The 27,623-nt window shown below is 39.4% G+C and overlaps 1 pseudogene; it reads right to left on the bottom strand.

Moving 5' to 3' along the window:
• Window positions 1-1,228: 1,228 nt before the first annotated feature.
• On the bottom strand, window positions 1,229-26,909 carry LOC117288049 (annotated as a pseudogene).
• Window positions 26,910-27,623: the final 714 nt, after the last annotated feature.

Consider the following 27,623-nt stretch of genomic DNA (forward strand, 5'->3'; position numbering starts at 1 on the left):
AAAAAAACACCCTTGTCACGAAGTTGTGTGCATTTAGATGGTTGATTTCGAGACTTCCAGTTCTAAACTTGAGGTCTCAAAATCAAATTTGTGGAAAATAACTTCTTTCTCGAAAACTATGGCACTTCATAGGGAGCCGTTTCTCACAATGTTTTTTACCATCAACCTCTCCCCATTACTTGTCACCAAGAAAGGTTTTATGCTAATAATTATTTTGAGTGATTACCAATAGTGTCCACTGCCTTTAAAGCAAAAAGTTTAAAGACTCATGATTTTTTCGAGCAAAAAGTTCACAAGGCATTATGATTTTTTTCGAGCGAAAAGTTAACAAAGCTATAGCCTTATGATTTTTTTAGAGTCCCGTTGGGCTGGTCGACACGAGAGCTAAGAATTATACCACAACGACGAAGACTGGTGGGCAACGGACTGCCGCATGGCCAGGCCGCAGGATGCTGCCCAGCCACCGGTCACGCCCGACTGGTTTATTGCGTAACAATAATAGACAAATAACAACAATCACAACATTCTTCCACGTTATGTTTTTTTTACTTATTTTTTTTAGTTGGCCGAATTATAGTAATTTAGCCTTCGAGAAAGACTCTGGTTTTTTTTGCAAGGCTATATATATATAGCCTTGTTATATTTTTTTTTGAGCGAAAAGATTACAAGGCCTTATGATTTTTTTAGAGCGAAAAATTTACAAGGCTAGTTATCAAGATAAAACAACAGGACTTTACCCCTTGTCGGTTTTTTTAATGTTGGGCTAAAATTTGATAAAACAACTGGACTTATGACCCCTTGTGATTTGTTTTCCTTCAATTTTTAGCCCAAAATTGATAAATATGTTTGAGATTTTGTCAATTTTTGCCCTCAATAAACATAGACTTACACTTTGGAAAAGAATCTGCCATGGGGGAACCCTTTGTAAATTTCTGAGGTTTTAATAATACAACCTGAAAATTCAGTCTTACTTTTCGACAAGTGTTTTCCTTTAATCAAATATTGTCAAATTGTGGCCTCTATTGAGTCCTACTTCTTTGCCTTACTACGGAAGAAAAACAAAGCTTGTGCTATAGAGTCCGCACTAACTACCTTAGCTTCGATCCCTCCACAGCAGACTGGGCCCCTGTCTTTATCCGCAAGGATAAAGACAGGTCGCTGTCGCTAGATCCAGTGATTCCCATTGGATACAATGCACATGCAGTGACATAATGTCCAAATAGTCACTGCTCTCAATCCGCAATGTAATTTGACTGCGTATCTACATGTGAAACGACAGAGGTCAGAGGTCAACTACACGCCAGTTTTTGGCCGCTCTCTGGTGTTATTCACCAGCCTTGAAGAATGACGTCAGACGATCAGGCTACCTCCACGGCAGAAATCTTCTCCAGTTCTTTGCGGTTCTTGGTTCGATTCCCCAGCCTGCTGCCTTGATCCTTAGATTTCTTGGCCTCTAACGAAGTACTTGCAGACAAACCCTGTCTCATGTTCCACTTTGCAGAATTACTAGGAGGAGCGAACTCCTGCGGCTGTTTTGGCGTGTTAAGCGTGTCGTGGCAACTTTCTGTGGACGCAAACTTGCTCTTCTTCTTTGCAGTTTGTCTCATCGATGGCATCATCCAGTTGTACTGCTGTGGAGGAGCAAACTCTTGAGGGCGCTCTCCATGTACTTGCTTCTTCACCCTGTCCCATTGCGACTCTTCTGTTTATAAATAAGAATTGTAAACAAATTGTTAGTTTTAAATGACAGCTACCTGATTATAAAAGTTTAAAAAAGTCTTCAATATCTTCAGTTGACATCAGGGGTGCGTTTTGGCAATTGCAACTGATACCTGATTTGTGTTGCGGGTACTTATGAAGCCATTTTGCTAAAAACAAAAACATGTACGCACACACGGTGCCAGATTGAACTGAGAAGTCTCGCGATCAATCTACTCCACGGAAGTAAAATTAAGCAAGACAGTTCTCTAAGAACAAACTCTAACCGGCAAGCAGATACACACATGGTGTTACCGCAAACCTATATATACTAGTAATTTGCAGCCATTTTAAAGACACTGGACACTATTGATAACTGTCAAAGACTAGTCTTCACAGTTGGTGTATCTCAACATTATAATGCATAAAATAACAAACCTCAGCTCAAAGAAAAGAAAATTTCAGCTCAATCTATCGTCAAAGTTGCGACATATTAATGAGAGAAAAACACACCCTTGTCGCACCATGGTCACACGAAGTTGGGTGCTTTCAGATGCTTGATTTCGAGACCGCAAATTCTAAATCTGAGGTCCCGAAATCAAACTCGCGGAAAATTACTTCTTTCTCAAAAACTACGTCACTTCAGAGGGAGCTGTTTCTCACAATGTTTTATACTATCAACCTCTCCCCATTACTCGTAATCAAGTAAGGTTTTATGATAGTAATTATTTTGAGTAATTGCCAATAGTGTCCACTGCCTTTAAAAACAAAAACATGCGCGCACACGCGGTGCCAGATTGAACTGCGCATTGATATGTGCTACATTTGGACTAACAATTTGGTTCAGCATGCAACGTGACCAAGAAGACGAGACGTCCCTCCATGCAACGTTCTCAAAACACAGCCCTGGTACAATATTGTTATTGCGGTGTAAAGTCCTTCTGAATCGTTTATTTCAGCAAAGAGGATGTAGAAGGTTTTAGGAAGGTTAGGTTCCAAGGGGCTGTGTTATACTCAACAGGCCTGTAGCTTTAAACGGATTCATGAATTACTGTACATATATGTGACCTGTCACAACGAAATGAGCTATAAGTCGCATTGTGCCATTTCCCATTACAGACGGTCAAAGTCAAATCTTTCTCATTAGATAAGTGAGAACTCTCTTGTTTCCACAAGCTCTGTCGACTTGGAGGATTATTGTTACCCCAAGTGTTGTATACCATTGGAAAGCTCTTGATCTGCAGAATTCAGAAATGTGAATAGCTAATTTATTTTGAATTCCGACTTTTAGCTCATTTTGTTGTGACAGGTCACACATGTGCCCTCCCTCGGTATCATATCTAAGGCGAGTACACGCAAACATGCAGGTGAGAGTTCATGATACTATGTACAGCCACAGATCTGCTTTGATCATGAAACAGCCCCTTTAATCACAACAAGACTCTGAAATCCTAACTCTCCACAAGGTTTAGTGCATGTTCTTCTTTTACCATGTTTACAAGGTTTATCAACATACAATACATAAAAGATAGGCTATTGCAGTGATAAATGTTGAGACCCAATTAGTTAGCACCTTATAAGGGTTTACAAGGTGCTACGGCGCATTAAGCAACCACAGCCAGGAACATCGGGGCGAACCCCTTCTCTTTTCGATAAGTGCACTAGGTTCTTTTACATGCGTTACACAACACATGGGACCAATGGCTTTACGTCCCATCCGAACGACGAAGCAATGGTTAAGTGTCTTGCTTAAGGACACAAGTGTCCATCTGGGGATTCGAACCCACACTCTGCTGATCAGAAACAACAGAGTTTGAATTCATTGAATTCGATGACATGGTTTCATCGGAAGAGAGGGGACAGTAGAACAAAGGAACTCAAAACGAGCAATGCTGTCCTCGCACTGGACTCCTTTGTATTTTTACATCCTCACATTTTCTCATGCTCTTATGGAGAGTGTTTAGTTAGAGGGACAAAGGAAAGTCCTCACAAAGATAGCGAAAAATTGATGTATGTTTACATAGAGGGACACAGGAAAGTCCTCACAAAGATAGCGAAAAATAATAATAATAATAAATAATAATAATAAGACTTGTAATGCGCACATATCCACCCTGCTGGGTGTTCAAGGCGCAGTAAAAACCAAAACAAAACAAAAACAAAACACAAAGAAAAACAGACACACCAAAATTAGTCATTGAAAACCTGTGACATAAGATAAGTTTTGAGAAGAGACTTGAATTTTGCGGTACAAACACAAGATCGAAGATTAAGTGGTAGAGAGTTCCAGATGCGAGGCGCGGCTGAAGAAAAAGACCTGTCACCCCATGAGTGTCGAGACTTGGGTTCAATGAGGAGAAGCATGGAACTTGATCGAAGATTCCTCGATGGAGTGTAAACTTGAAGCAGTTCAGAAATATATTGGGGAGCCTTGCCATTTAGAGCTTTGTGGACAATGAGCATCAGCTTGAAGATGATTCGTTGAGAGATAGGGAGCCAGTGTAGTTGTTTCAGAATGGGGGTGATAGAACAGGATTTTCTAGACAGTGTCACAATGCGGGCAGCAGTATTTTGGAGCCGTTGAAGTCGGGAAATCTGGTTGTTAGGAAGACTGTATAGAAGAGCATTGCCGTTGTCAAGACGAGAAGTAACAAATGCGTGAATGACCTTTTCAGTGGCACTTTTGTCCAAGTACTTGCGAATCTTACCTATATTCCTGATGTGATATGATGATAAATTGATATGATGATAAATTGATGTATGTTTACAAAAACGTGTTCCCAAATGGACTGTTTTTGGTTTAAGTACCGCAACTTCTCTGTAGAATGACAATACAATCCAAGGAGACGCATGGTAAACTGACCCTGTCAATTTACCGCAACTGTGATGTAAAACTAACAAGCGGAAAGAGGGCGCAGAAGACTTCCGCACAGCCACTGTAACTTATCTAGAAAGTGCAACAGGAACAGCTCCTTGCTGTAAACCTACCGCGACCACGCTGTAAAAAAACTTTGCAAACGCTGCGGAATATAAGTCTAGGTGGGAACGCACTGTAGAATTACGCAAAAGACAGTCACGGTAACTTTCCACGTGACAGCTGAAGGAAAAGTCCAATGGGAACATGGCTTTAATGTACTTGGAGTCTAATACTTTGCTAGAGCCTTCCGCATCAAGAAAACGACACAAACGCCCTAAAAATGAACAAGAAGATGAAGAAGGGTACCCTACCTTTTCCAATATCCCAAGGTCTCGCCGGCGCCGTCTTGCTCAGCCTCTCTGCTAGTCTCTTCTCATCCTCCTCCTTCTGTCTCCGTCTCGCTGACTCTGACTCCTCCTTCATCCTCGCATCTTCCTCCTCCTCCTGATGTTCCCTATCGCCCTCCTCCTCAACTATCTCCCCCTTGGCTCGGTTACGCTGCTTCACTTGAGGGCCGCTTTGCATTTCGCTTTAAGCTGGTCACTCTTGGTTCTCTGACCAAGCGTCTGAAAAAAGAAACGATCGCACAAAACGATATTCCAACTGTATTCTTGAAAAACATCTGTATCAATGTGCATTTGGAACTTTAAAGCTTGATTTCTCAAACCAAGGCCAACTGGGTCAATTTCACAAAGGGTTAGGACTATTCCTAACTTAGGACTATATAGTCCTAGAAGATATAAAAACTGACGAGTAACTCGTCCTAACTCGAGATAAGACAAGTCTTAACTCTTTGTGAAATCCACCCTTGGTCCTACCATGGAGGTAGAGGTAGATACGAAAAGAGTGGAGTGTCCCCTTAAATTTCATGTATATAAATTAACTCAGAAATGAATACTTTCATCACCTTGTGATGGGTTCAGATCGCATCACAATTTTTATTCCATGAGGGGAGGCTTGTGTAAATCTCACTGAGAGTAGTTTTGAAAAGAACTGGTGGTTGACAATCGTGGAGTTGTCAACCAACGGTTCTTCTCAGGACCAACTCTACTCAAAAAGAGATTCATAAATACCTCAGACAGTTTTGCTATTCCTATTGGTGGAGAGCGCGTCACGTGGGTGTGTATAAACCTTTGTTTATGACCGGTAAAAAGTGTTAATTCATGGGCGTGACACGTGACCTTGCACCTGTTCTTATAAGACAGTTTCTTCACTCCTATTGGTAGAGAACAATGGCTGAAACAGATGTGCTACATCACGCGATACGCGCGACGTGCACAACATTCCCCTATAAAGAGTTGTTTACCCGAGGGGGGCGGAGGGCTTTACCATTTCATAGCTAGAGGGGTGTTGTGTTGAAAGAAATCTATTAAAAATTAGAATTTTTGCATTTATTTTACTTTTTGACAAAAAAGTGATGATGTTTTTGACCGAAAAGGTATTTATGAATGGGAATCAAAGTGTATTGAATAGGTTTTCAACTAGTGGTTTAAACCCGCCGAGGTCTGGTTCTCTATAATTTACCTCGACTTCGTCTCGGTAAAATTATCAAGAACCAAGCCTCGTTGGGATTAAACCACTAGTTGGAAACCTCTTCACCACACATTGATTCCCTTATTTAAACATGGTGCTATCGCAAAACTAACCATGGTACTGGACACTATTGGTAATTGTCAAAGACCCGTCTTCTCACTTGGTGTATCCCAACATATGCATAAAATAAAAAGTCTGTGAATGCTTGGACTCAATTACTCATCGAAGTTGCAAGAGAAGGGTTGTGGGTTCTGAGGTGTTGGTAGTGAGTTGTACTTTGGTATTTTGTTGCTGTAGGTTGTTGGGTTGTCGAGGTGGCTAATGGGTTTTGATAAACATGTATGGGTGTCATGGCCGAGCGGGTAAGAGCTCTGATGCTTCTGTTCAGCAGAGTGTGGGTCGAATCCCGGTCGTGACACTTGTGTCCCTGAGCAAGACACTTAACTACAATTGCTTCTCTCCACCCAGGGGTAAATGGGGACCTATGAGGGCAGAGATGGTTCTTGTGATTGATTTAGCCGAGTAGCGCATATTGATGTTGCACAGGCTGCATACTCCCCACCAGGGAGCTGAGATGGTTTAAGGAGTGTAATAATGTGAAGCGCTTTGGGACGCCCTCCGGGTGTGAGAAGCGATATATAAAAACGGGTTATTATTATTATTATTATGCGGGTTGTGGGTTGAGGGCTGGTTGTGATGCCTATCCTAGACTGGGGGTCTGTCTTTCAGGTCCATGCCGCAAGATCCAGTGATTCCATTGGATACAATGATATTGGATAAACGTGCACCCATTATGCCCAAACAGTACACTACTGTCAAGTCCGCAATGGAATTTGACTGCGTATCTCTATGTGAAATTAATAGAGTACAAAAGTCAAAACACACGCCAGTTTTTGATGCCGGTCTCTGGTGTAATTTGCGAGCCACGAAGTGTGGCGTCAGATGTTCAGGCTATGCTTATCCAAGTGCTAAAGTACCGTACAAACTAGTAAGGTTGCAAAGAAAACATCTCCTCAACTGTTTTCCCATAGTTTTCCTCTGAAGTAACGTAGTTTTTGAGAAAGAGGTTATGCAACTGAAAGCACACAAAGTTGTGCAACAAGAGTGTTTTTTCTTTCATTATTTTCTTGTAACTTCGAAGACCAACTGAGCCCAAATTTTCACAGGTTTGTTATTGTATGCAAATGTTGGGATACACCAAGTGAGAATGCTGGTCTTTTAAGGCAGTGGACACTGTTGGTAATTACTCAACATAATTGTTAGCATAAAACCTTTCTTGGTGACAAGTAATAGGGAGAGGTTGATGGTATAAAACATTGTGAGAAACGGCACCCTCTGAAGAGCCATAGTGTCCGAGAAAGAAGTAATTTTCCACAAATTTGATTTTGAGACCTCAGATTTAGAACTTGAGGTCTCGAAATCAACCATCTAAACGCACACAACTTCGTGGGACAAGGGTGTTTTTTTCTTTCATTCATATCTCGCAAGTTCGATGACCGATTGAGCTCAAATTTTCACAGGTTTGTTATTTTATGTATATGTTGAGATACACCAACTGTGAAGGCTAGTCTTTGACAATTACCAATAGTGTCCACTGCTCTTAATCAACAAAAAAATCATGTTATCTTCTTACCTCGTCTCTAAGATGACTCAACATCTCCATCTGACTCTGTCTCTCTCCCTCATCCTTTGAGAAGTCAAAGCAGCCGACACCCATCTCTCTCACCTCTGAACAGAAACAAAACTGGCATTAAAGACTCTGGACACTTTTGGTGTTTGTCAAAGACCAGTCTTCTCACTGAGTGTATCTCAACATATGCATGAAATAACAAACATGTTAAAATTTGAGCTCAATTGGTCATCGAAGTTGCAAGATAATAATGACAGAAAACACCCTTGTCACACAAAATTGGGTTCTTTCAGATGCTTGATTTTGAGACCTCAAAATCTAATATGAGGTCTCGAAATCAAACTCATGGAAAAAACTACGTTACTTCAGAGGGAGCCGTTTCTCATAATGTTTTATACAATCAACAATTCCAACAGTGTCCACTGCCTTTAAAGGGAAGGTACACATTTGGTAATTGTCAAAGAACAGTCTTCTCACTTGGTGTATCCCAACAAAAGCATAAAATAACAAGCTTGTGAAAATTTGGGCTCAATCGGTCAACGAAGTTGCGAGAAAATGATGAAAGAAACAACACCCTTATTGGACGAATTTGTGTGCTTTCAGATGGGATTTAATATTTTAGTGAGAAATTACCTCTTTCTCAAAAAACTACGCTACTTCAGAGGGAGTCGTTTCCCACAATGTTTTATACTATCAACAGCTCTCCAATGCTCATCACCAAGTCAGTTTTTAAGTTAATATTTGTTTTGAGTAATTACCAAACGTGTACCTTCCCTTTAACCACCTTTCAGTGATCACTTTGCAAAACAAGTTTGTATTTTTAAATTTGTTTTGTCATAATGAAACACTGATTTCTATCTAACCCAGTAGAGAAATTGACTGTTCTCAAGAAATGTACCTCAAGACTTATTTTTATCTATTGAGAAAATGTGGCTTTTGTTCACCGTCTCAAAAATTTATTGAGCTAACCTATGGTAATATTTTTTAGAATATGCTGAAACATGTTGTTTAAAATTATCTTGGGAAACCCGGGCAATACAAAAAAACCACAACAAATCTTGCGTGTTCCGAAATAACATTCCCGTGGGCACATGATCGCAACCCATTAAAAGATTTGGGTATTGAAGATTTTGAAGATAATAATAGTGGAAACCTTACCTTACCTACTTAAAAATAGGTTTGTAAATAATTCAAATAATTTTTGTGACATTGTTTTACTCATTTCCCAAAAACTACAGCACCTCAGCACGTAATATTTTCATGGAAGCTTTCTACTATCATTATCTTCAAACTGTGTAAGTTTAGTGTAAATCTGTGGACATTGTGTTTTTTGTCCTACAAAAGTTACATAGACCCTTTAAACCACAAGAACGATCTACTGACTAGACTGAATCATTATGCTCAAGTAAAAAAGGAATCCTACATGAGTGAATATGGGCAGGCGCCCAATAGAGTGGTCTTTGTCAAATTGAAATATTCCTACCGTTCCCAACCCTTGAGACCTACTCAAAATAATTATTAGCATAAATCCTTACTTGGTAAAGAGTAATGGGTAGAGGTTGATAGTATAAAACACTGCGAGAAACGGCTCCCTCTGAAGTAAAGTAGTTTTCGAGAAAGAAGTAACTTTCCACGAATTTGATAATCGAGACCTCAGATTTAGAATTTGAGGTCTCGAAATCAAGCATATGAAAGCACACAACTTATGCGACAAAAGCATTTTTTCTGTCATTATTATCTGGCAACTTCGACGACCTATTGAGCTCAAATTTACACAGGTTTGTTATTTTATGCATATGTTGAGATACACCAAGTGAGAAGACTGGTCTTTGACAATTGCGAATGGTGTCCAGAGTCTTTAAGACGGAAAACAAAATACACAAATTGTTTCTCTTTCTTTAACACTAAAATTGCAATTTTCCTTATACATGTACGTTGTGAACTAACACGGAACTCTTGACTCCACAAAATGGCCGACCGTGTTAGCTTTAAAGGAAAACCTTAGCCCGACTTGCCCGATTCTCTGCCAAACAGGGCCAAATATCATAGAGCTGCTATAAGCACACAAATTTGCTTAGCATGAAATTTTTTCCTTGATAAAAACAGGATTACCAACCAAATTTCCATTGGTATTCAGCTGTTGTTTGCTTTTCCTGAAAATCATGTGGAAATTTGGTTGGTGATCCTGTTTTTATAAAGGAAGAAATTTCATGCTAAGCAAATTTTTGTGCTTAGCAGCTCTATGAAATTAGGCCCAGTACACCACAGCACCAAGAGTCCCAATAAAGTAATGTAAGTGCTGAATTGAATTGTCCTCTCTAACCGATAAGAGTCGCTATGTGGCACTCATTATACACACATTCTGGTGATGGTTAAAGGCAGTGGACACTATTGGTAATTGTCAAAGACTAGCCTCCACAGATGGTGAACCTCAACATATGATGGTTGAGACCTCAAGTTCTAAATATGAGGTCTCAAAATCAAATTCGTGGAAAATTACTTCTTTCTCGAAAACTATGGCTCTTCAGAGGGAGACGTTTCTCACAATGATTTATACCATCAACCTCTCCCTATAACTCGTCACCAAGAAAGGTTTGATGCCAATAATTATTTTGAGTAATTACCAATAGTGTACACTGCCTTGAAAGCCATTGGACCCTTTTGGTAAACAGTATTGTCCAAGGGCCACACTTCGTGTATCACCACTTCGATATCAAATAACAAACCCTGTGAAAATTGAGGCTCAATCGGTCATCGGAGTCGGGAGAAAATAACGAGAAAACCCACCCTTGTATCCGCCTGTTTCGCTGTGTCACGACATGTGTTTAAAATAAATCAGTAATTCTCGTTATCGAGAATTGATACTGTTTTACTGTTTTCTCAAGTGAAAAAGTAAAGCATTTCATGGAATAATATTTCAAGAGAAGTCTTTCACCACTACCTTCTGTAAACCCTGTCAGTTATTTGAAAATCTGGGAACTTTAATTTTTTTATCTGTACCGAAAGGGTCCAATGGTTTTAACCTACTGCCTCATCCAGGAGTGAGTCCTAAAAATATAAATGAGAGAGGGAGTGCATGCAGTGAGTACACAGGTGTGAGTGGAGTCAGAGAAACCGCCTGGTGTTGCGTAACAAAAGGAAGGCATGAGGGCCGCCTGGGGCATTTAAAGGGTGTTTAAAACACTATTGATAATTACTCAAAATAATTATTAGCATAAAACCTCACTTGGTAAAGAGAAATGGGTAAAGGTTGATAGTATACAACATTGTGAGAAACGGCTCCCTCTGAAGTTGAGTAGTTTTCGAGAAATTTCATTTCGAGACCTAAGATTTAGAATTTGAGGTCTCGAAATCAAGCATCTGAAAGCACACAACTTATGCGACAAAGGCGTTTTTCTTTCATTCTTATCTGGCAACTTCGACGACGTTTTGAGCTCAAATTTTCACAGGTTTGTTATTTTATGCATATGTTGAGATACAACAAGTGAGAAGACTGGTCTTTAACAATTACCAAAGGTGTCCAGTGCCTTTAAGAACCCTATCTTACACCTTACCATCAAACTTGAGGTTCTGGTAGTGAAGAGGCCCAGGACCTCGGCTCCTCATTTCTTCCTCCTCAGCCTCCCATTTCTTCCTCATCATCTTCCGATGCATGTCACTAGAGAGAAGATCTGGCATTGTTTCTTGCTTCATAGCTTTCTCTTTGTCGTCCTTCTCCCTAAGATATGCAAAACAATAACAGGTATTAAAGTGAAGCTTATTATCTCATCCCCATCCGCCACCAGTCCCAATCCTTTAAAGGGTCTATGTACTTTTTGTAGGATAAAAACACAATGTCTACAGATTTACACCAAATTTACAGTTTGAAGATAATGATAGTAGAAAGCTACCCTGAAAATATTACTTGCTGAGGTGCTGCAGTTTTTGAGAAATGAGTAACACAATGTCATGAAAATAATTTTTGTCTCAGTGATCATGAGACGAAAATTATTTTAGAATGTAAAAACGTTTTTTCATGACATTGTTTTACTAATTTCTCAAAAACTATAGCACCTCAGTAAGTAATATTTTAAGGGAAGCTTGCTACTGTCATTAGCTTCAAACAGTGTCAGTTTGATGTAAATCTGTGAACATTGTGTTTTGTGTTTGATACAAAAAGTACCCTAATCCTTAAAGGCCACATGCCAACAGATATTATTATCACAAGAGCGAAAATCTGGAAGTGATTCTTGCTTCATAGATTTCTCTTTGTCTTCCTTCTCCCTAAGTTATGCAAACAAAGACAGGTCAAGTTAAAGGAACACGTTGCCTTGGATCGGTCGAGTTGGTCTTTGAAAAGCGTTTATAACCATTTGTTATAAAATGCGTATGGTTAGAAAGATGTTTTAAAAGTAGGATACAATGATCCACACAAATTTGCCTCGAAATTGCGTGGTTTTCCTTTTACTTTGCAGGCCATTTATGGGAGTCAAAAATTTGACTCCCATAAATGACCGACCGTGTTTGACGACAAGGTAAAGGAAAACCACGCAATTTCGAGTGATACTTGTGTGGATCATTATATTCTACTTTTAAAACATCTTTCTAACCATATGCATTTTATAACAAACGGTTATAAACGCTTTTCAAAGACCAACTCGACCGATCCAAGGCAACGTGTTCCTTTAAAGGGTGGTGTGAGTGCTGATGATGACTAGAGCAGGCTAGATGAAATGTTGAGACTAGCAATACTCATCCCACAAGAAGATTGAGACAAAGAACTCCTCTCCAAGATTGATACAAAGACAGATACCTTCTCTGTGAGACCAAGACCAAAACCTAACCTCCAAGATCGAAACCAAGGCCAAGATCTTCCGTCTGAGATCAAGACCAAGACCTCAAGACCAAGTCAAAGACTTCCCCTCCAAGATCGAGACAAAAAACAAGACCTTCCCTTGTAGCTTAAAATCAAGACCAAGACCTCCGCACTGAGATCGTGACCAAGACCAAGAAATTGAGACCAAGTCCAAGAACTAAAGTTCGAGACCAAGAGACCTCCCTCCTAACATTTAAACCAAGGCCATCTCTTTAAAACCGAAACCTTCCCTCCAAGACTGAGACAAGACAAAGACCTAACCTCCTAGGGGGAGACCAAGACCAAGACCTCCTCTGTGAGGCCAAGACGAAGACTGTCCCTCCAGAACCAAGACCATGACCCCAATGTCTGACACTAAGACCCAGACCATGAACTTGGATAAATCTGAACTGTACACATAAACTGTTTGGGTTTTCCTCCAACACCTAAAACTGAAATTTCTTCATCATCTTATCTACACAGCTACCTTCAAGGTCACAGTGCTAGTCACTTTTTAAGGGTAACTTTTTTAGCGCCATGAGGATGGATTTGTGCGCTTTATAAGTTTTCATTATTACTATTACTACTTATTTCATTACCAGAATGTAGAATAGTTGACCAAGTTCACTCTGTATGAGTGACTTCTTTGGAGTTGTATTTTTTTCGGCCTCCTAAACCAAAATGTTGCACAAATTGTGTGCTTTTACAAACTATGAACCAAATAGCGAGCGCGGAGACCAATCATTTATATCCGGTGATAATCTGGACTTACCTAAATGCCTGAGGATTAAGACGTTTATCAATGTTGATGAGCTCAGGAAGATCTTTCTTCATACAGTGTCTGGATCGTCCTAAGGTGTCCACAAAATCCATTCTGAGAAGAAGAGAAAAACAAGGAAAGTACAGACTTTAAATGTAGATTCATAAATACTCCGAACAGTTTCTCTACTCCTATTGGTGGAGAGCGCGTCACGTGCGGGGTGTTTAAATAAGGGAATAAAAGTGTAGCGACGAGTTCTTAAAGTCACTATTCTTTTATTCCCATTCATAAATGCCCTTTTGTTAAAAACTTTAAACAAAAAACAATTATAGACACTTTGACAATTGAAAATTTGAGGTTTGAAATATTTTTTTCAAAAACTTTGTGAAGAATCTGTTTGATGCGCGTGGGTTGTGTGTACGCGCGCGCGCTTATAAAAAGATTACGCGCGCGCTTACATATATTACGCGCTGTATAGCTATGATTTGCGTTCCGCGTGATAATCTTGCGCGCGCGCGCCCGACACGCGGAAGCCAGCCAGTCTTAAACAGCTTCAGCTGTGTCTTTATCAACCGTTTAAACACCCCCACGTGACGCACTCTCCACCAATAGGAGTAGAGAAACTGTCTGGGGTATTTATGAATGGTTGATGATGACCAGTGTTTACGACCAGCTGGCTTCCACGTGTCACAAAGTTTTTAAAACAAATATTTCCAACCTTGAATGTTCAACTGTCAAAGAAGAAGAGAAAACAAGGAAAGTATGACTTTAAAATCCACTGTACACCATGGTAATTACTCAAAGCAGTTTTTAGCATAAACACTTACTTAATAACTAGCAATGGAGAGCTGTTGATTTGATAGTATAAAACATTGCGAGAAACAGCTCCCTTTGAAGTAACATAGTTTTTGAGAAAGGGGCAACTTTTCACCCAAGTAATTAAAGACATTCAGGCCTGAAGCCTCTCTCAGGCTTCTAAAAGTACACAAATTTGGGCAACAATGGTGTTTTTTCTTTAATTACTCTCTCGCTACTTTGATTGTTTTAAAAGTTTTCACAGATTTGTATTTGTACCTAGGCTAATTTTAATCCTTCACCCTGAAAAATCAAATTTAAAACAATACAGAAAACCTAGCAGATGACGGACTTTTCACGTGAAAAATAGTCAGGTTCTGCTGTGGTTCCACATTGATGTTGTCAGGATACTATACAGGGCAGGTAACCGGGTGCAGGTCAGGTATCCGTAACAAACTTTTGATTGTACTGGATAGATCTACAACCAAATTGCACTTTCAGAGGGACCAACAGGCGCTTTCAATGTCATTTGAAAGTATTTGAGTTCGTGTTTTTTCTAATAAAGAGTTATTTATCAGTTGAACATAATTTCTCTGTTGTTAAAAGCACAAACCGTTGATTATTTTCTCTTGTTATGTAGGCCTACACTACTTAAACATGTAGGCCTACCAGGTGTAGTCTAGACTCAACAATGATACAGAAAATTGTATTGTATATCAACTTTTCAGTGCTCCCTGTTTTTGAATAGGTTAGCTTTTAGTGTTCACACTCATGGCTTGAAATTATCTTACCAGTCAAAAAATTTGATTTTAGAGGATTTTAAAGTAACTCATTTTTCGATTACAATCCTCCCCCGTTTTAGAAAGTATTCTCCAGTTGACGAACCAATCTAACTGTTGTAGGCTAACAATTGAAAAAATAAATTCCAGTTTGTTTGTTTGTTGGCAGTATAACGCATTGTTAGTCGCGTTTGTACACACACGGACAAATTGCACACAAGAAGACGTTAGTAAGATTCCGAAAAAAAGGACAACAACATATGTATCCCCTCCATTGATAAAACAATCCACCCCTCTCTTTTCAGCTGGCTGTGAAGAACAAGGAAAAATCAAATATCTCTTTATTCATTATTACCGCTCAATCCACAAGTATAGACTCTTACATTATTTTTGTGTGTCAGCTAGGACGGTTCCCAGCAATGAATCATTCATGAAAGGTGTGCGTATCTTCGATATTAGCAATCATAGTTTGGAGTACAAACTGAGGCAAATTGTTTTGCTAAACAAAAAAGCTTAAGTCAAAGACTGTTTTAATTTTGGCCAAGTACACCAGACTCTTACTTTGCTTTTCCAGCAATATTTTATTTGGGAAGAACAACAGGAGTTTAAACTTTTAAAACCAACTTCAAGAAAAGTCTTAAACCCCCCAAAATTGAAAATAGTAAGTTAAAAATGGACCTAATCGTCAAAATGTCTAATACCCAGTGGACTTCTTTGCAATGTGATAGTATATGATTTTTGATTTAGATGACTCTGTACATGTTATAGTATAGGGTTTAAGTGGATGCTGGAAAGGATGACATACACTGAAAAGAAGATGCCTCCTTGCACCAAGCTGTTGTATGTGTTTCAGTGTTGTTTCAGTATTACAAGGATACCTTCTCCGGTATACTTCTATCGTAACATAACATAAAATCAGGTTAATTTTAGGAAAAACACTATTGGATTTTGGGAAATATCAGCTTGAATGGAATGCTTTGATGCGTCGATTCCATAGAGGCATTTTTGTAATGTCATGTAACTGTATCTCCCAAAAGGAAATTAACATGTTTGTAAAATTATATGTTTGTTTATCAGTTTCCTGAATGCTAGTCCATCTGCATGATGATTTGTGTTTTTTAGCAAGTCACTATTCAATCGAATTGCAATGTGTTGTGTACTATTAATTCTGTACTTTCTTTTATAGAAATGTCTCTGTAAGGACAGGGATGGGAGCCCAAATACTACAAAACATTTGTTTATAATTTATATACATTGGGTTGTTTATTGGACATAATATTAAGTGACATCAAACTGAAACACTTGCTTTTCGCATTCTAAGTATCTTGAACAATTCTGAAAAAAAAAAAAGCTGACATACAAAAATAAAGTAGGAGTCTATACTTGTGGACTGTTCAAATAATAAATAACTCTTTATTAGAAAAAACACGAACTCAAATACTTTCAAAATGACCTTAAAAGCACCTTTTGGTCCCTCTGAATGTGCAATTTGATTGCAGATCTATCCAGTACACCCAAAAGCTTGTTACGGGTACCTGACCTGCACCCGGGTACCTGCCCTGTATAGTATCCTGACAACATCAATGTGGAACCACAGCAGAACCTGACTATTTTTCACGTGAGAAGTCTGCGTCTCCTAGGTTTTCTGTATTGTTTTAAACTTGATGTTTCAGGGTGAAGGACTAAAAATTAGGTTTGGTATCCATCATTTTCGGATGAATGGCCAACTCGCCCGATCCAAGGCAACGTGTTCCTTTAAAGATGGGCTCATACATGTGTAGGTCTGCTTGGAATCAGTAGAGAAAGTTGATGGTTAAAAAAAACAGTCACAGGTTCTGTTTAACCCTTTAGGAAAATAAGCGTAAGGGCACAACTCTTTACCTGCTGTCAGAATGGCTCCTTTTGACATCTCCTCCTAGAGCTTTAACTTGGCCTCTAAGGCTGCCCTGAAAACACAACAAAAAAATCAAGTCTTGAAACACTAAAACATACTATCGTTACCTGGTATTTACTTCTTTTGGGAAGGAACATTACAGAATTAGTTTACTAAAAATTAGGTTTGGTATCCATCATTTTCGGATGAATGGCCAACTCGCCCGATCCAAGGCAACGTGTTCCTTTAAAGATGGGCTCATACATGTGTAGGTCTGCTTGGAATCAGTAGAGAAAGTTGATGGTTAAAAAAAACAGTCACAGGTTCTGTTTAACCCTTTAGGAAAATAAGCGTAAGGGCACAACTCTTTACCTGCTGTCAGAATGGCTCCTTTTGACATCTCCTCCTAGAGTTTTAACTTGGCCTCTAAGGCTGCCCTGAAAACACAACAAAAAAATCAAGTCTTGAAACACTAAAACATACTATCGTTACCTGGTATTTACTTCTTTTGGGAAGGAACATTACAGAATTAGTTTTTGCTAACAGAACAGTTGCTGGCAGTGTAAGCACTTTATGTAATCCACCATCAATACATAAACTGACAAACCTGTAGAAGTTTGAGATCGATCGGCCATCTGGGTCACGAGAGAATAGTGAAAAACCGAATACAAATTTTGCATTGCATCGATGCCAAAATTAAATGAATAAAACGCTCACTGAGCGATAAACTCCAAACGCGAAGTTAGAATATTTATTTCTCATCAAATATGACATTTCAGGCAGAAATATTTCAAGGGATGTTTTCTACTATCATCATCATTAGACCGTGTAAGTTTTATGTAAATCTGTGATCTTCACGATTTTTGTTTCTTACCATTTCTGTAACGTTCCTTTAAAGGCAGTTTGGTAATTACTCAAAACCTTTCTTGATTACGAGTAATGGGGAGAGGTTGATAGTATAAAATATTGTGAGAAACAGGTCCCTCTGAAGTGACACAGTTTTGGAGAAAGAAGTAATTTTCCACGATATTGATTTTAAGACCTCAGATTTAGAGTTGGACGTCTCGAAATCATGCATCTCAAAGCACACAACTTTGTGTGACCATGGTGCGACAAGGGTGTATTTTCTTTCATTAATATCCCGCAACTTCAACGACCGATTGAGCTCAAATTTTCACAGGTTTGTTACTTTATGCATATGTTGAGATACACCAAATGTGAAGACTAGTCTTTGACAATACCCGATAGTGTCCAGAGTCTTTAACACAGATGTGTGTTGGGCATTGTATACTCACTGTTTTATCAGAACTATCACAGGCAAATCACTCAGGTGGGATTTGAACCCATGACCTTTGCATTGCTAGAGCAGACACATGTATAACTCGGGAAAGTACTGAGTATACAGTGCTTTCATACACATCGGTGTAAACAAATTATATTATTTATCTCCGATGCAAAACCTGGAATATATTATAGTTAAAACAAACTTTTCTTAAAGTCACCTGGAAGTGGTATTTTTTTAAAATAAAGCTTTTGTCAACAATCAAAATGTGTGTTTTGATGAGTAGAATATGAACAAATAGTTAACTAAGGTTCCAAAAAATGTGTTTTCTTTTTATTTATAAATTTAAGAGTTAGGCCCGACCGGAGAGGGCGCTGTCTATGACGTCAATCGAGGCACGATAGTTGAAGAGAAAATGTGTAGTCTGGCCTCGTATACTGGGTACCTGATCGGTATGATGCATACGTACAGAACTATGGTCACGAACCATGTCTGCACGCACTATGGCTGCTGTGCGGACGGTCCACTCGGATTACCCTGCACGGACAATGGCATGCAGTGCCAACACAAGATAGCTTGCGCTTGACGATTGGTGTAAGCTAAAAACATGCCCTCAAAGTTGAAACATTACCCAAATTGTTTTCTCATCAGGCAAATGCTCCTTAAAGTTCATCACGTCTTTCAGGTACCTTCTTCGACGTCCCACTAGCAAGAAAAATTGTTGGGATGGTGTCATGTTTCAGAATACTTTTTCTTTTCATGTCAAATGTGTGGTGTATTGTTTTCCGGATTCGAAGCACGACGGTTCGAAGTGTTCGCTGCACAGCACTGAAAAAAGACAATGGACCGACCACTTTGCAAACTGACCCCATCTAAAGTTGTTTTACTGCATTAAGCAGCAATACACCTGGTCGGCATTGCCGGAAAAATGCAAGAAAAAACTTTTTTCGAAACGTACAAACTCACGACTAGGACTTGCATGTACTTCCACATGTGTTCGATGTTCGATCAAGGCAAGGTTACCCCCTTCACAGTCCCTAAGGATGTAGGCATGGGCATCATCCACTAAAAGCCACCTACTCCTAGGGCTGAAACAGGGTTACCCCCTTCACAGTCCCTAAGGATGTAGGCATGGGTATCATCCACTAAAAGCCACCTACTCTTAGGGCTGAAACAGGGTTACCCCCTTCACAGTCCGTAAGGATGTAGGCATGGGTATCATCCACTAAAAGCCACCAGCTCCTAGGGCTGTAACAGGGTTACCCCCTTCACAGTCCCTAAGGATGTAGGCATGGCTGTCATCCACTAGGAGCCACCTACTCCTAGGGCTGAAACAGGGTTACCCCCTTCACAGTCCCTAAGGATGTAGGCATGGGTATCATCCACTAGAAGCCACCTACTCCTGGGATTGAAACAGGGTTACCCCCTTCACAGTCCCTAAGGATGTAGGCATGGGTATCATCCACTAGGAGCCACCTACTCCTAGGGCTGAAACAGACTTACCCCCTTCACAGTCCCCAAGGATATAGGCATGGGTATCATCCACTAGAAGCCACCTACTCCTGGGATTGAAACAGGGTTACCCCTTCACAGTCCCTAAGGATGTAGGCATGGGCATCATCCACTAGGAGCCACCTACTCCTAGGGCTGAAACAGGGTTACCCCTTCACAGTCCCTAAGGATGTAGGCATGGGTATCAATCACTAGAAGCCACCTACTCCTGGGATTGAAACAGGGTTACCCCTTCACAGTCCCTAAGGATGTAGGCATGGGTATCATCCACTAGGAGCCACCTACTCATAGGGCTGAAACAGGGTTACCCCCTTCACAGTCCGTAAGGATGTAGGCATAATAATAATAATATAATAAAATAATATCGAAGTCTTATATAGCGCACATATCTACCAAACAAGGTACTCAAGGCGCTGAGTATATACAAACTTTCAGAAAGATAGGTTATTGCAGTGATGAATTCTGAGACCCAATTATTGGCATGGGTATCATCCACTAGGAGCCACCTACTCCTAGGGCTGAAACAGGGTTACCCCTTCACAGTCCCTAAGGATGTAGGCATGGGTGTCATCCACTAGAAGCCACCTACTCCTAGGGCTGAAACAGGGTTACCCCCTTCACAGTCCCTAAGGATGTAGGCATGGGTATCATCCACTAAAAGCCACCTACTCCTGGGATTGAAACAGGGTTACCCCTTCACAGTCTCTAAGGATGTAGGCATGGGTATCATCCACTAGGAGCCACCTACTCCTAGGGCTGAAACAGGGTTACCCCCTTCACAGTCCCTAAGGATGTAGGCATGGGTGTCATCCACTAGGAGCCACCTACTCCTAGGGCTGAAACAGGGTTACCCCCTTCAAAGTCTGTAAGGATCATCCACTAGGAGCATGGCTGGTGGAGCAAAATGCACTACCTTCAAAACTTTTTTAGGGAATGAAACATGCATCTTACATTATTTACCTTGATTTATCCAATGCATTTTCTTCTTCTGCTGTAAGGACTTTATCCTTCTCAGCTCGGGACTGAACTCCGTCATTCTTCTTGGTCCAGATACTTGCTTTCTGTAAAAAAAAAAACAAGGAAACTGACAGGGTAAAGTTTTGAATAATTTTGATTGGAACTTGAAATGTTAAAGACAGTGGACACTATTGGCAATTGTCAAAAACTAGCCTTCACAGTTGGTGTATCTCAACATGCATAAAATAACAAACCTGTGAAAATTTGATATCAATCGGTCGTCGAAGTTGCGAGATAATAATGAAAGAAAAAACACCCTTGTCACACAAAGTTGTGTGCGTTTAGATAGTTGATTTTGAGACCTCAAGTTCTAAACTTGAGGTCTCGAAATCAAATTCGTGGAAAAATTACTTCTTTCTCGAAAACTATGGCATTTCAGAGGGAGCCATTTCTCACAATGTTTTATACCATCAACCTCTCCCCATTACTCGTCACCAAGAGAGGTTTTACGCTAATAGTTATTTTGAGTAATTACCAATAGTGTCCACTGCCTTTAACTTGAGTTTGATTGCTTAAAGGGTCTGGGTACTTTTTGTAACACAAAACACGAAGTCCACAGATTTAGATTAACTTACATACACCGTTTGAAGATAATGATAGTAGAAAGAATTCCTTAAAATAATTACTAACTTGCTGAGGTTCTGCAGTTTTAGAGAAATGAGTAAAACAATGCCACAAAAAAATAATGTTTGTCTCAGTTTTTGCCGTAAAAAGTATTTAATACTTTTTACAGCAAAATTGCATTTTTATCATAACTGGTTTTTAATACGTTTTTACATGCTGAAATAATTTTCGTCTCACTGAGACGAAGATTATTTTTGTGACTCAGGTTTTACTCATATTATTTGCGATAAAAAAGTGCGACAAGTGCAATTGGTTCTTTTACATGCGTTACACAACACATGGGACCAACAGCTTTACGCCCCTTTCGAAGGACGAAGCAATGGTGAAGTGTCTTGCTTAAGAACAAGTGTCATGGCTAGGGATTCAAACCCACACTCTGCTGATCAGAAACAACAAAGTTTGAATTCAGTGCTCTTTACCGCTTGGCCACGACACTTCCATGGGGGTGTCAAACATAGGTGAACATGGTAAATAACCACCTTTTCAGACAGAGTCTCATTTCAGTTCATCCCAGGTCCAGCCTACCTTAGGAACAGGTTTAGCCTTGACTGTAGTAGAGTTCTCTTGAAGTCGTTCTTTGCCGAGTGCCTCTTGTTTCCGGAATAACTCTGCTTTCAAACCCACAAGCTGCAAAAGAAGAAAGTGATCACATTGATTAATGTCAAATTATTAACTCCAGTCTCCTGACGATGACTAGAGCAAGGTAGTCCAAATGTTGAGACCGATTTAAGAACTGACTCCGCGGTAGCGCAGTTAATAACGCTCCTGTAAGCTAAAGTACACGTAGTCCCTGCCAATTTCCTATCTTCCGCCCGGGTATAGTTAAAAAGCAGGACAGAGAAACGAGAAGTCTCCTGAACAATCCAATTTGGGTAGACAGGCCTTCGGGTCACAGTGTTTTGGTACACTTTTGTCTATCCTGGCCGGCTTAAGTTGGTTATGTTGTTGATTGGTTCCTGTTTTTGTCTGATCATGTTGTTTTGTCATATTTTTTGTCTTTTAACAATATGTCTGGAGATGTTCTTTGTTTTTTGTGTTGTTGTGTTGTTCTTCTTTTGGTTTTTTGTGTTGTTGATTTGTTGTTGTGTTTTTGTTGTTGTTGTTTCTTTGGGTTGTTGTTGTTGCTGTTGTTGTCCCTGTTGCTGTTGTTGCCCCTCTTGTTGTTGTTGTCCCTATTGTTGTTGTCTCTGTTTTGTTTTATCTCCCCGTTGTCTTACTTGGTTGCCCAACCACCCCCTCTCTTCCCCACTCTTTTCTTCCAACTGCGTTTTGTAATGTAAAGAGAGAGGGACGGGAAGGTGAAAGAGCCGGTCCTCTACTTAATAAAGGACGAGCATTCGCCAAAATACATTCCAATAATAATACAGTCAGTAAGCCAATGACGTTTATATGAAAATCTCTTCTATACAGGTTTTAATATTCCAACCCATAGAAAACATACAAAAAGTTATAACACTACAGTATACACTACATGTAGCCTACATAACACAGTGCACGAAGTTCACAAAAAGGTCAGCACACACAGAGACTAACGGACGCAATAAAACGACCCAAATAGAGAGCTACAAAATCACAATAATTTGGGCATTAATGAGGGTAAAAACACAAAATAATACTCACAAATATCTCTACAACTCACTTGATCCCATATAAATAGGTTTTTGGAGCATGGCCAGAGCCATGCTCCCTATAGAAATAGAGAGAATCACAGCCCAAATAAATAAGTTGCTCTTCCAAGTCGAAGCTATAGAAAAAGAGAGTGATTGTCACGTGACAATACCAAAAGTTAACTTTGAACAAGTCCAACAATGAGGGCGCACTTTGGATTCCTACAGTAATAATAATTTCTTGTCAATATTTTATTTATTTTATTTGACATTTTTTGATTTATTCATGTTATTGTATTTGTTAGTTTTCCTGATTCTGTTTACTTGTTTTGTAGTAGTATACTGTACCTTTGTAAACGTTATTGTCTTGTATCTTGGTCGAATAAATACTAATTATAATAATGATAATTAATAATTCTACTCCGCGATAGTAGTATGTATACAGAAAGACAGTTCTCTAAGAACAAACTCTACCTGGCAAGTAGATACACACACATGGTGTTAACGCAAACCAAACATAAATTGATACCTCGGCTTGCCATGCAATGCCTAGAATATATTAATTTCTGTTTTAGTGTGAACTTTTTTGGGGGTGTTTCAAAATAACTTGGGTAGCATCTCAGCATAAAAAGTTGGTTTTCCATTAAAAAATTATTTCACCACCTGAAACTGAAAAGCTGAAGGTTCCTACTTGGATATATCCATGGTCTACATATTTTAAAGTTACACAAAACGTTGAGCGATTGAGTCACTCGATCGTATTGGTAACTTTTTCAATGTTCCTTAATTTTGTTATTAATTCTTTATTTTAAAGCCAGAATAAACTTTAGGTTTTTTGTATCTCAATTTGATCAGTGAAAAACTTCATGATGGACCGTGTTCTGAGTCTGTGTCCAGTAGAAAGGGTAGAAGAGTTGACTTGTAGGCCTAGATGATTGTATAGGGAAAAGTTTCTGTATCACACGCCACCACTTTTTCATTCAATATGAAATAATATCAAGTCTAATTAGGCCTACCTCAATGAGATAATGTAGGCCTACTTCTAGAAACTATAAGGCTCCCCTGTGAGCCTTATGTAGGGGTCACATAATTATTTAGGGCCTTCTTAACGCTATACTTTTTCAAATCAGCGTTGATGAGTGAAAGTTTTATGACCGTTAGCCAGCCAGAACTGAAGTTTCCTGTGTACTGTACAACTAAAGCTTTCCCCAACCTACTCAATATACATTCATAATGCTTGTATTTCCTTTTTGTTGAGTGAAATTAAAAAACATCGTCAAAAATTACAATTTTCTGCATGAAAAGTGGTGGCAGGGAAACGGATGTGTTAACTGGGGCACTGATTCCTTTTTCGAAATTTTAACATTAATTTCGAAAAAGGCGGAAAAATAGGCGGAAAGGTTTCCGTATGGCGCCACCACTTTTTCATTCGATATGAAATAATAGTATCTAATTTACCTCAATAATAAGATATCCCTTTTTGTAAAAATGAGTGAAAAAGTGGTGGCGCCATACGGAAAGTTATCCGAATAGGCTTACAGGCCTACAAACAATAGTACAAATACACGTACAATGACCGATAATGTCAAAATTTCTAAAAAGGAATACAGCACCCCAGTTACACTGACTGGGTCTGTCTGTGTTGTATTGATGACTTTAGAAAGAAATTAATTTATTTTGATCTGGTGGATGGAAGTGTGAACTTGAAGTGGAGGAAAAATAAAATAAATTCCATTTAATCGTGTTCAAATTTCAATTCAACAACCATCATCAATCATGCCATTATCATCATATTATGTCATGACCACATGACAACAATCGATCGTGACAATTAATTCAAACTTTCAAAGAGTTCTTACGAGGAATAATTCACTTCTAATCTATTTACTTGCCTGAGTTCATGTTTCCACTGAGGTGTGGTCTACAGGGGAACGTATCTGTAGATAAACCACAATTTCAGATAATGTGGCTATTGCTGCAGTCCAATGTGAATGTACACTAGGTTGTTGTTGGCAATCAAATTCGGTTTAAGGGCGCCGCCATCTTTTAAGCTAAACCACGGTTTTCTGTTACCGACAATAGAGGGCGCTATACTCCAAGAGCCGTCGTGTAAACTAATTATTGGCTCTTTATGCGCCCTGATCCCAATTTCATCGATCTGCTCCAGCAGAAAAAAAAATTGTTAAGCAGCTTACCAGAATAAGGCTACCCGCCAAATTAAAAAGTACAATTTGTGACATTTCTTCTTACAGCAGTGAACTTCAAAGTATTAAAGGCAGTGGACACTATTGGTAATTACTCAAAATAATTATTATCATAAAACCTTACTTGTTAATGAATAATGGGAAGAGGTTGATAGTATAAAACATTGTGAGAAACGGCTCCTTCTGAAGTGACATAGTTTTCGAGAAAGAAGTAATTGTCCACGAATTTGATTTCGAGACCTCAGTTTTAGAATTGAGGTCTCGAAATCAAGCACCTGGAAGCACCGTACAACTTGTGCAACACGGGCGTTTTCTTCCATTATTCCCTCGTAACTTGGACGGCCAATGTGAGAGGGCTGGTCTTTGACAATACCAAAGGTGTCCACTGCCTTTAATCAATAATTAAGTTATGCCTATGATATTTTGCCCTGATGGCATTTAATTTGGGTTAACAGCCGATCATTACAATTATAGCCCTCTGAAGTAGCCATTCTACAATAATCTCAAAAAAGCAATTATGGCGCAGTTATTAACGGGGGATTAATTAAACAATGGCGATTACGGTATTACATTAAAACGTCAAATCATAATATTCTGAGGTTAATTAGAAAACCCTATAATTATATAACACAAGATCGTACAACTTGATTCTTTTGAAGACGAGCAGTGTGTAGTATCGAAACGTCGTGACCAAACCGGCTCTTTTCAGAGATTATCACGTGGTTGTATCCCGCCAGTTTACTATTTATTTATTAAAAAGTAAGTCTTGTGGAGTAAACTTGCATTAGAACAAATTGTAATAAAAGGATGGTAGACACTAGAAACTACGCGCTGAGTCAGCGGGAACTACAATGCACAAACAATTTCAACAAAATGCTAGATATCCCAATGTTATTGTATTCAATGGTTCATTGTCCTATTAAAAATAAGTATTACTGTCACCAATTTTAGTCATTAATTGTCCTTCCTTGTATTGTGGTGATTTCTTGAATAAATTTCAGTTTTGAAGCTCATCGGTTATACATTTTTATATCAGCGCAATCCTCCGGATAAATACATATTATTTCAAACTCTTGGATAAAGTCAAGGATATAGGAATTGCAGATGTTAAAACTATACAATTGCTTGAACGATTTATTCCTTCAAACGTGCAAAAGATGACGTCCATTTAAAGAACACATGCCCTTTTCGAAACCGCGGCTTCTGCTTTGGATTCGGCTTCAGGCTCCGTGCTCTCGTCTGAGACCCTGGCGCGTGTACGCAATGCATGCGCAATTGTTCAAACAACCGCGGGGCTAAGCTAGCCCGAGCCGAATCAAAAGCCGAAGCCGTGGTTTTTAAAAGGGTCAAAGACTACTTGAATATAAGATCTTGGTAGCTGGATGGTGAGGTTTCTTTATGGCCAGTATAGAAGCAGCTTGCCCGTGTAGTTGGGTTTCCATTTCCTCATACGCATTTGCATCTTCATCTGGAGCTGTTTGAACTACACGGGTTGAATTAGGATTGGCTTTGGATCTTCTTTTCGTCACGATAATGTACAGGAGTGACGCGATGAGGAGCAAGATGGCGACAGCAGCTAGTGGCCACCCTACTAAGATGACTGTAGAGTCCGTAGATTCTGAAGAAGGGTTCTTACTGTCAGGATCGGGATCTTGCTTCTTGGTCGGTAGAGGGGATGGGGTATCGGGTGCAGATGTTGTAGACTGTCGGTACGGTCGATCTCTCGGTACGGGTTCGGTGCTGCTGATTGCAGGGTATCTGGTAGGTGGATGGGAAGTGGTCACTGCCATTTGAGATGTCGATACCTCATCTGTGGTTACTTCGTCATGAAGTAACACGCGCATCAATATCACCTACCAGTCTTAAAAACCAAGACTAATCGTTTTCTCCTCGTTTCTCATTGAGGATTATGTTAAGATTATTTTCTTGGCACAACAACTGAAATATTTTCTCTATTTTTCTTCCTCTTTTGCACCAACGTCAACAAATTCCTGCCTTAATTTTAATACAGAAAGGTCTTTGGTAATAATATAACTAGGACAAGCGGGAAGTGTTGTACGTTTGTTCCTTATGAGTTTTCTAAACACCCCCTGCCCTGGGAAAGTTCAGAATCTACCCTTATAATTACTGCTAGAACTGCACATATTGTTTGTTCCTTATGATGAGTTTTTGTAAACACCCTTGCTCTGGGAAAGTTCAGATTCTACCCTTGTAATTACTGTTAGACCTGCACAGATTGTTTGTTCCCTACGAGTTTTCTAAACACCCTTGCCCTGGTGAAAGTTCAGATCCTACCCTTATAATTACTGTTAGAACTGCACAGATTGTTTGTTCCTTATGAGTTTTGTAAACACCCCTGCCCTGGGAAAGTTCAGATTCTACCCTTATAATTGCAGTTAGAACTGCACAGATTGTTTGTTCCTTATGAGTTTTCTATATACCCCTGCCCTGGGAAAGTTCAGAATCTACCCTTATAATTACTGTTAGAACTGCACATTATTGTTTGTTCCTTATGATGAGTTTTTGTAAACACCCTTGCTCTGGTGAAAGTTCAGATT

The sequence above is a fragment of the Asterias rubens genome, chromosome 3, assembly GCF_902459465.1.
Source record: "Asterias rubens chromosome 3, eAstRub1.3, whole genome shotgun sequence".
NCBI classification, from domain to species: Eukaryota; Metazoa; Echinodermata; class Asteroidea; order Forcipulatida; family Asteriidae; genus Asterias; species Asterias rubens.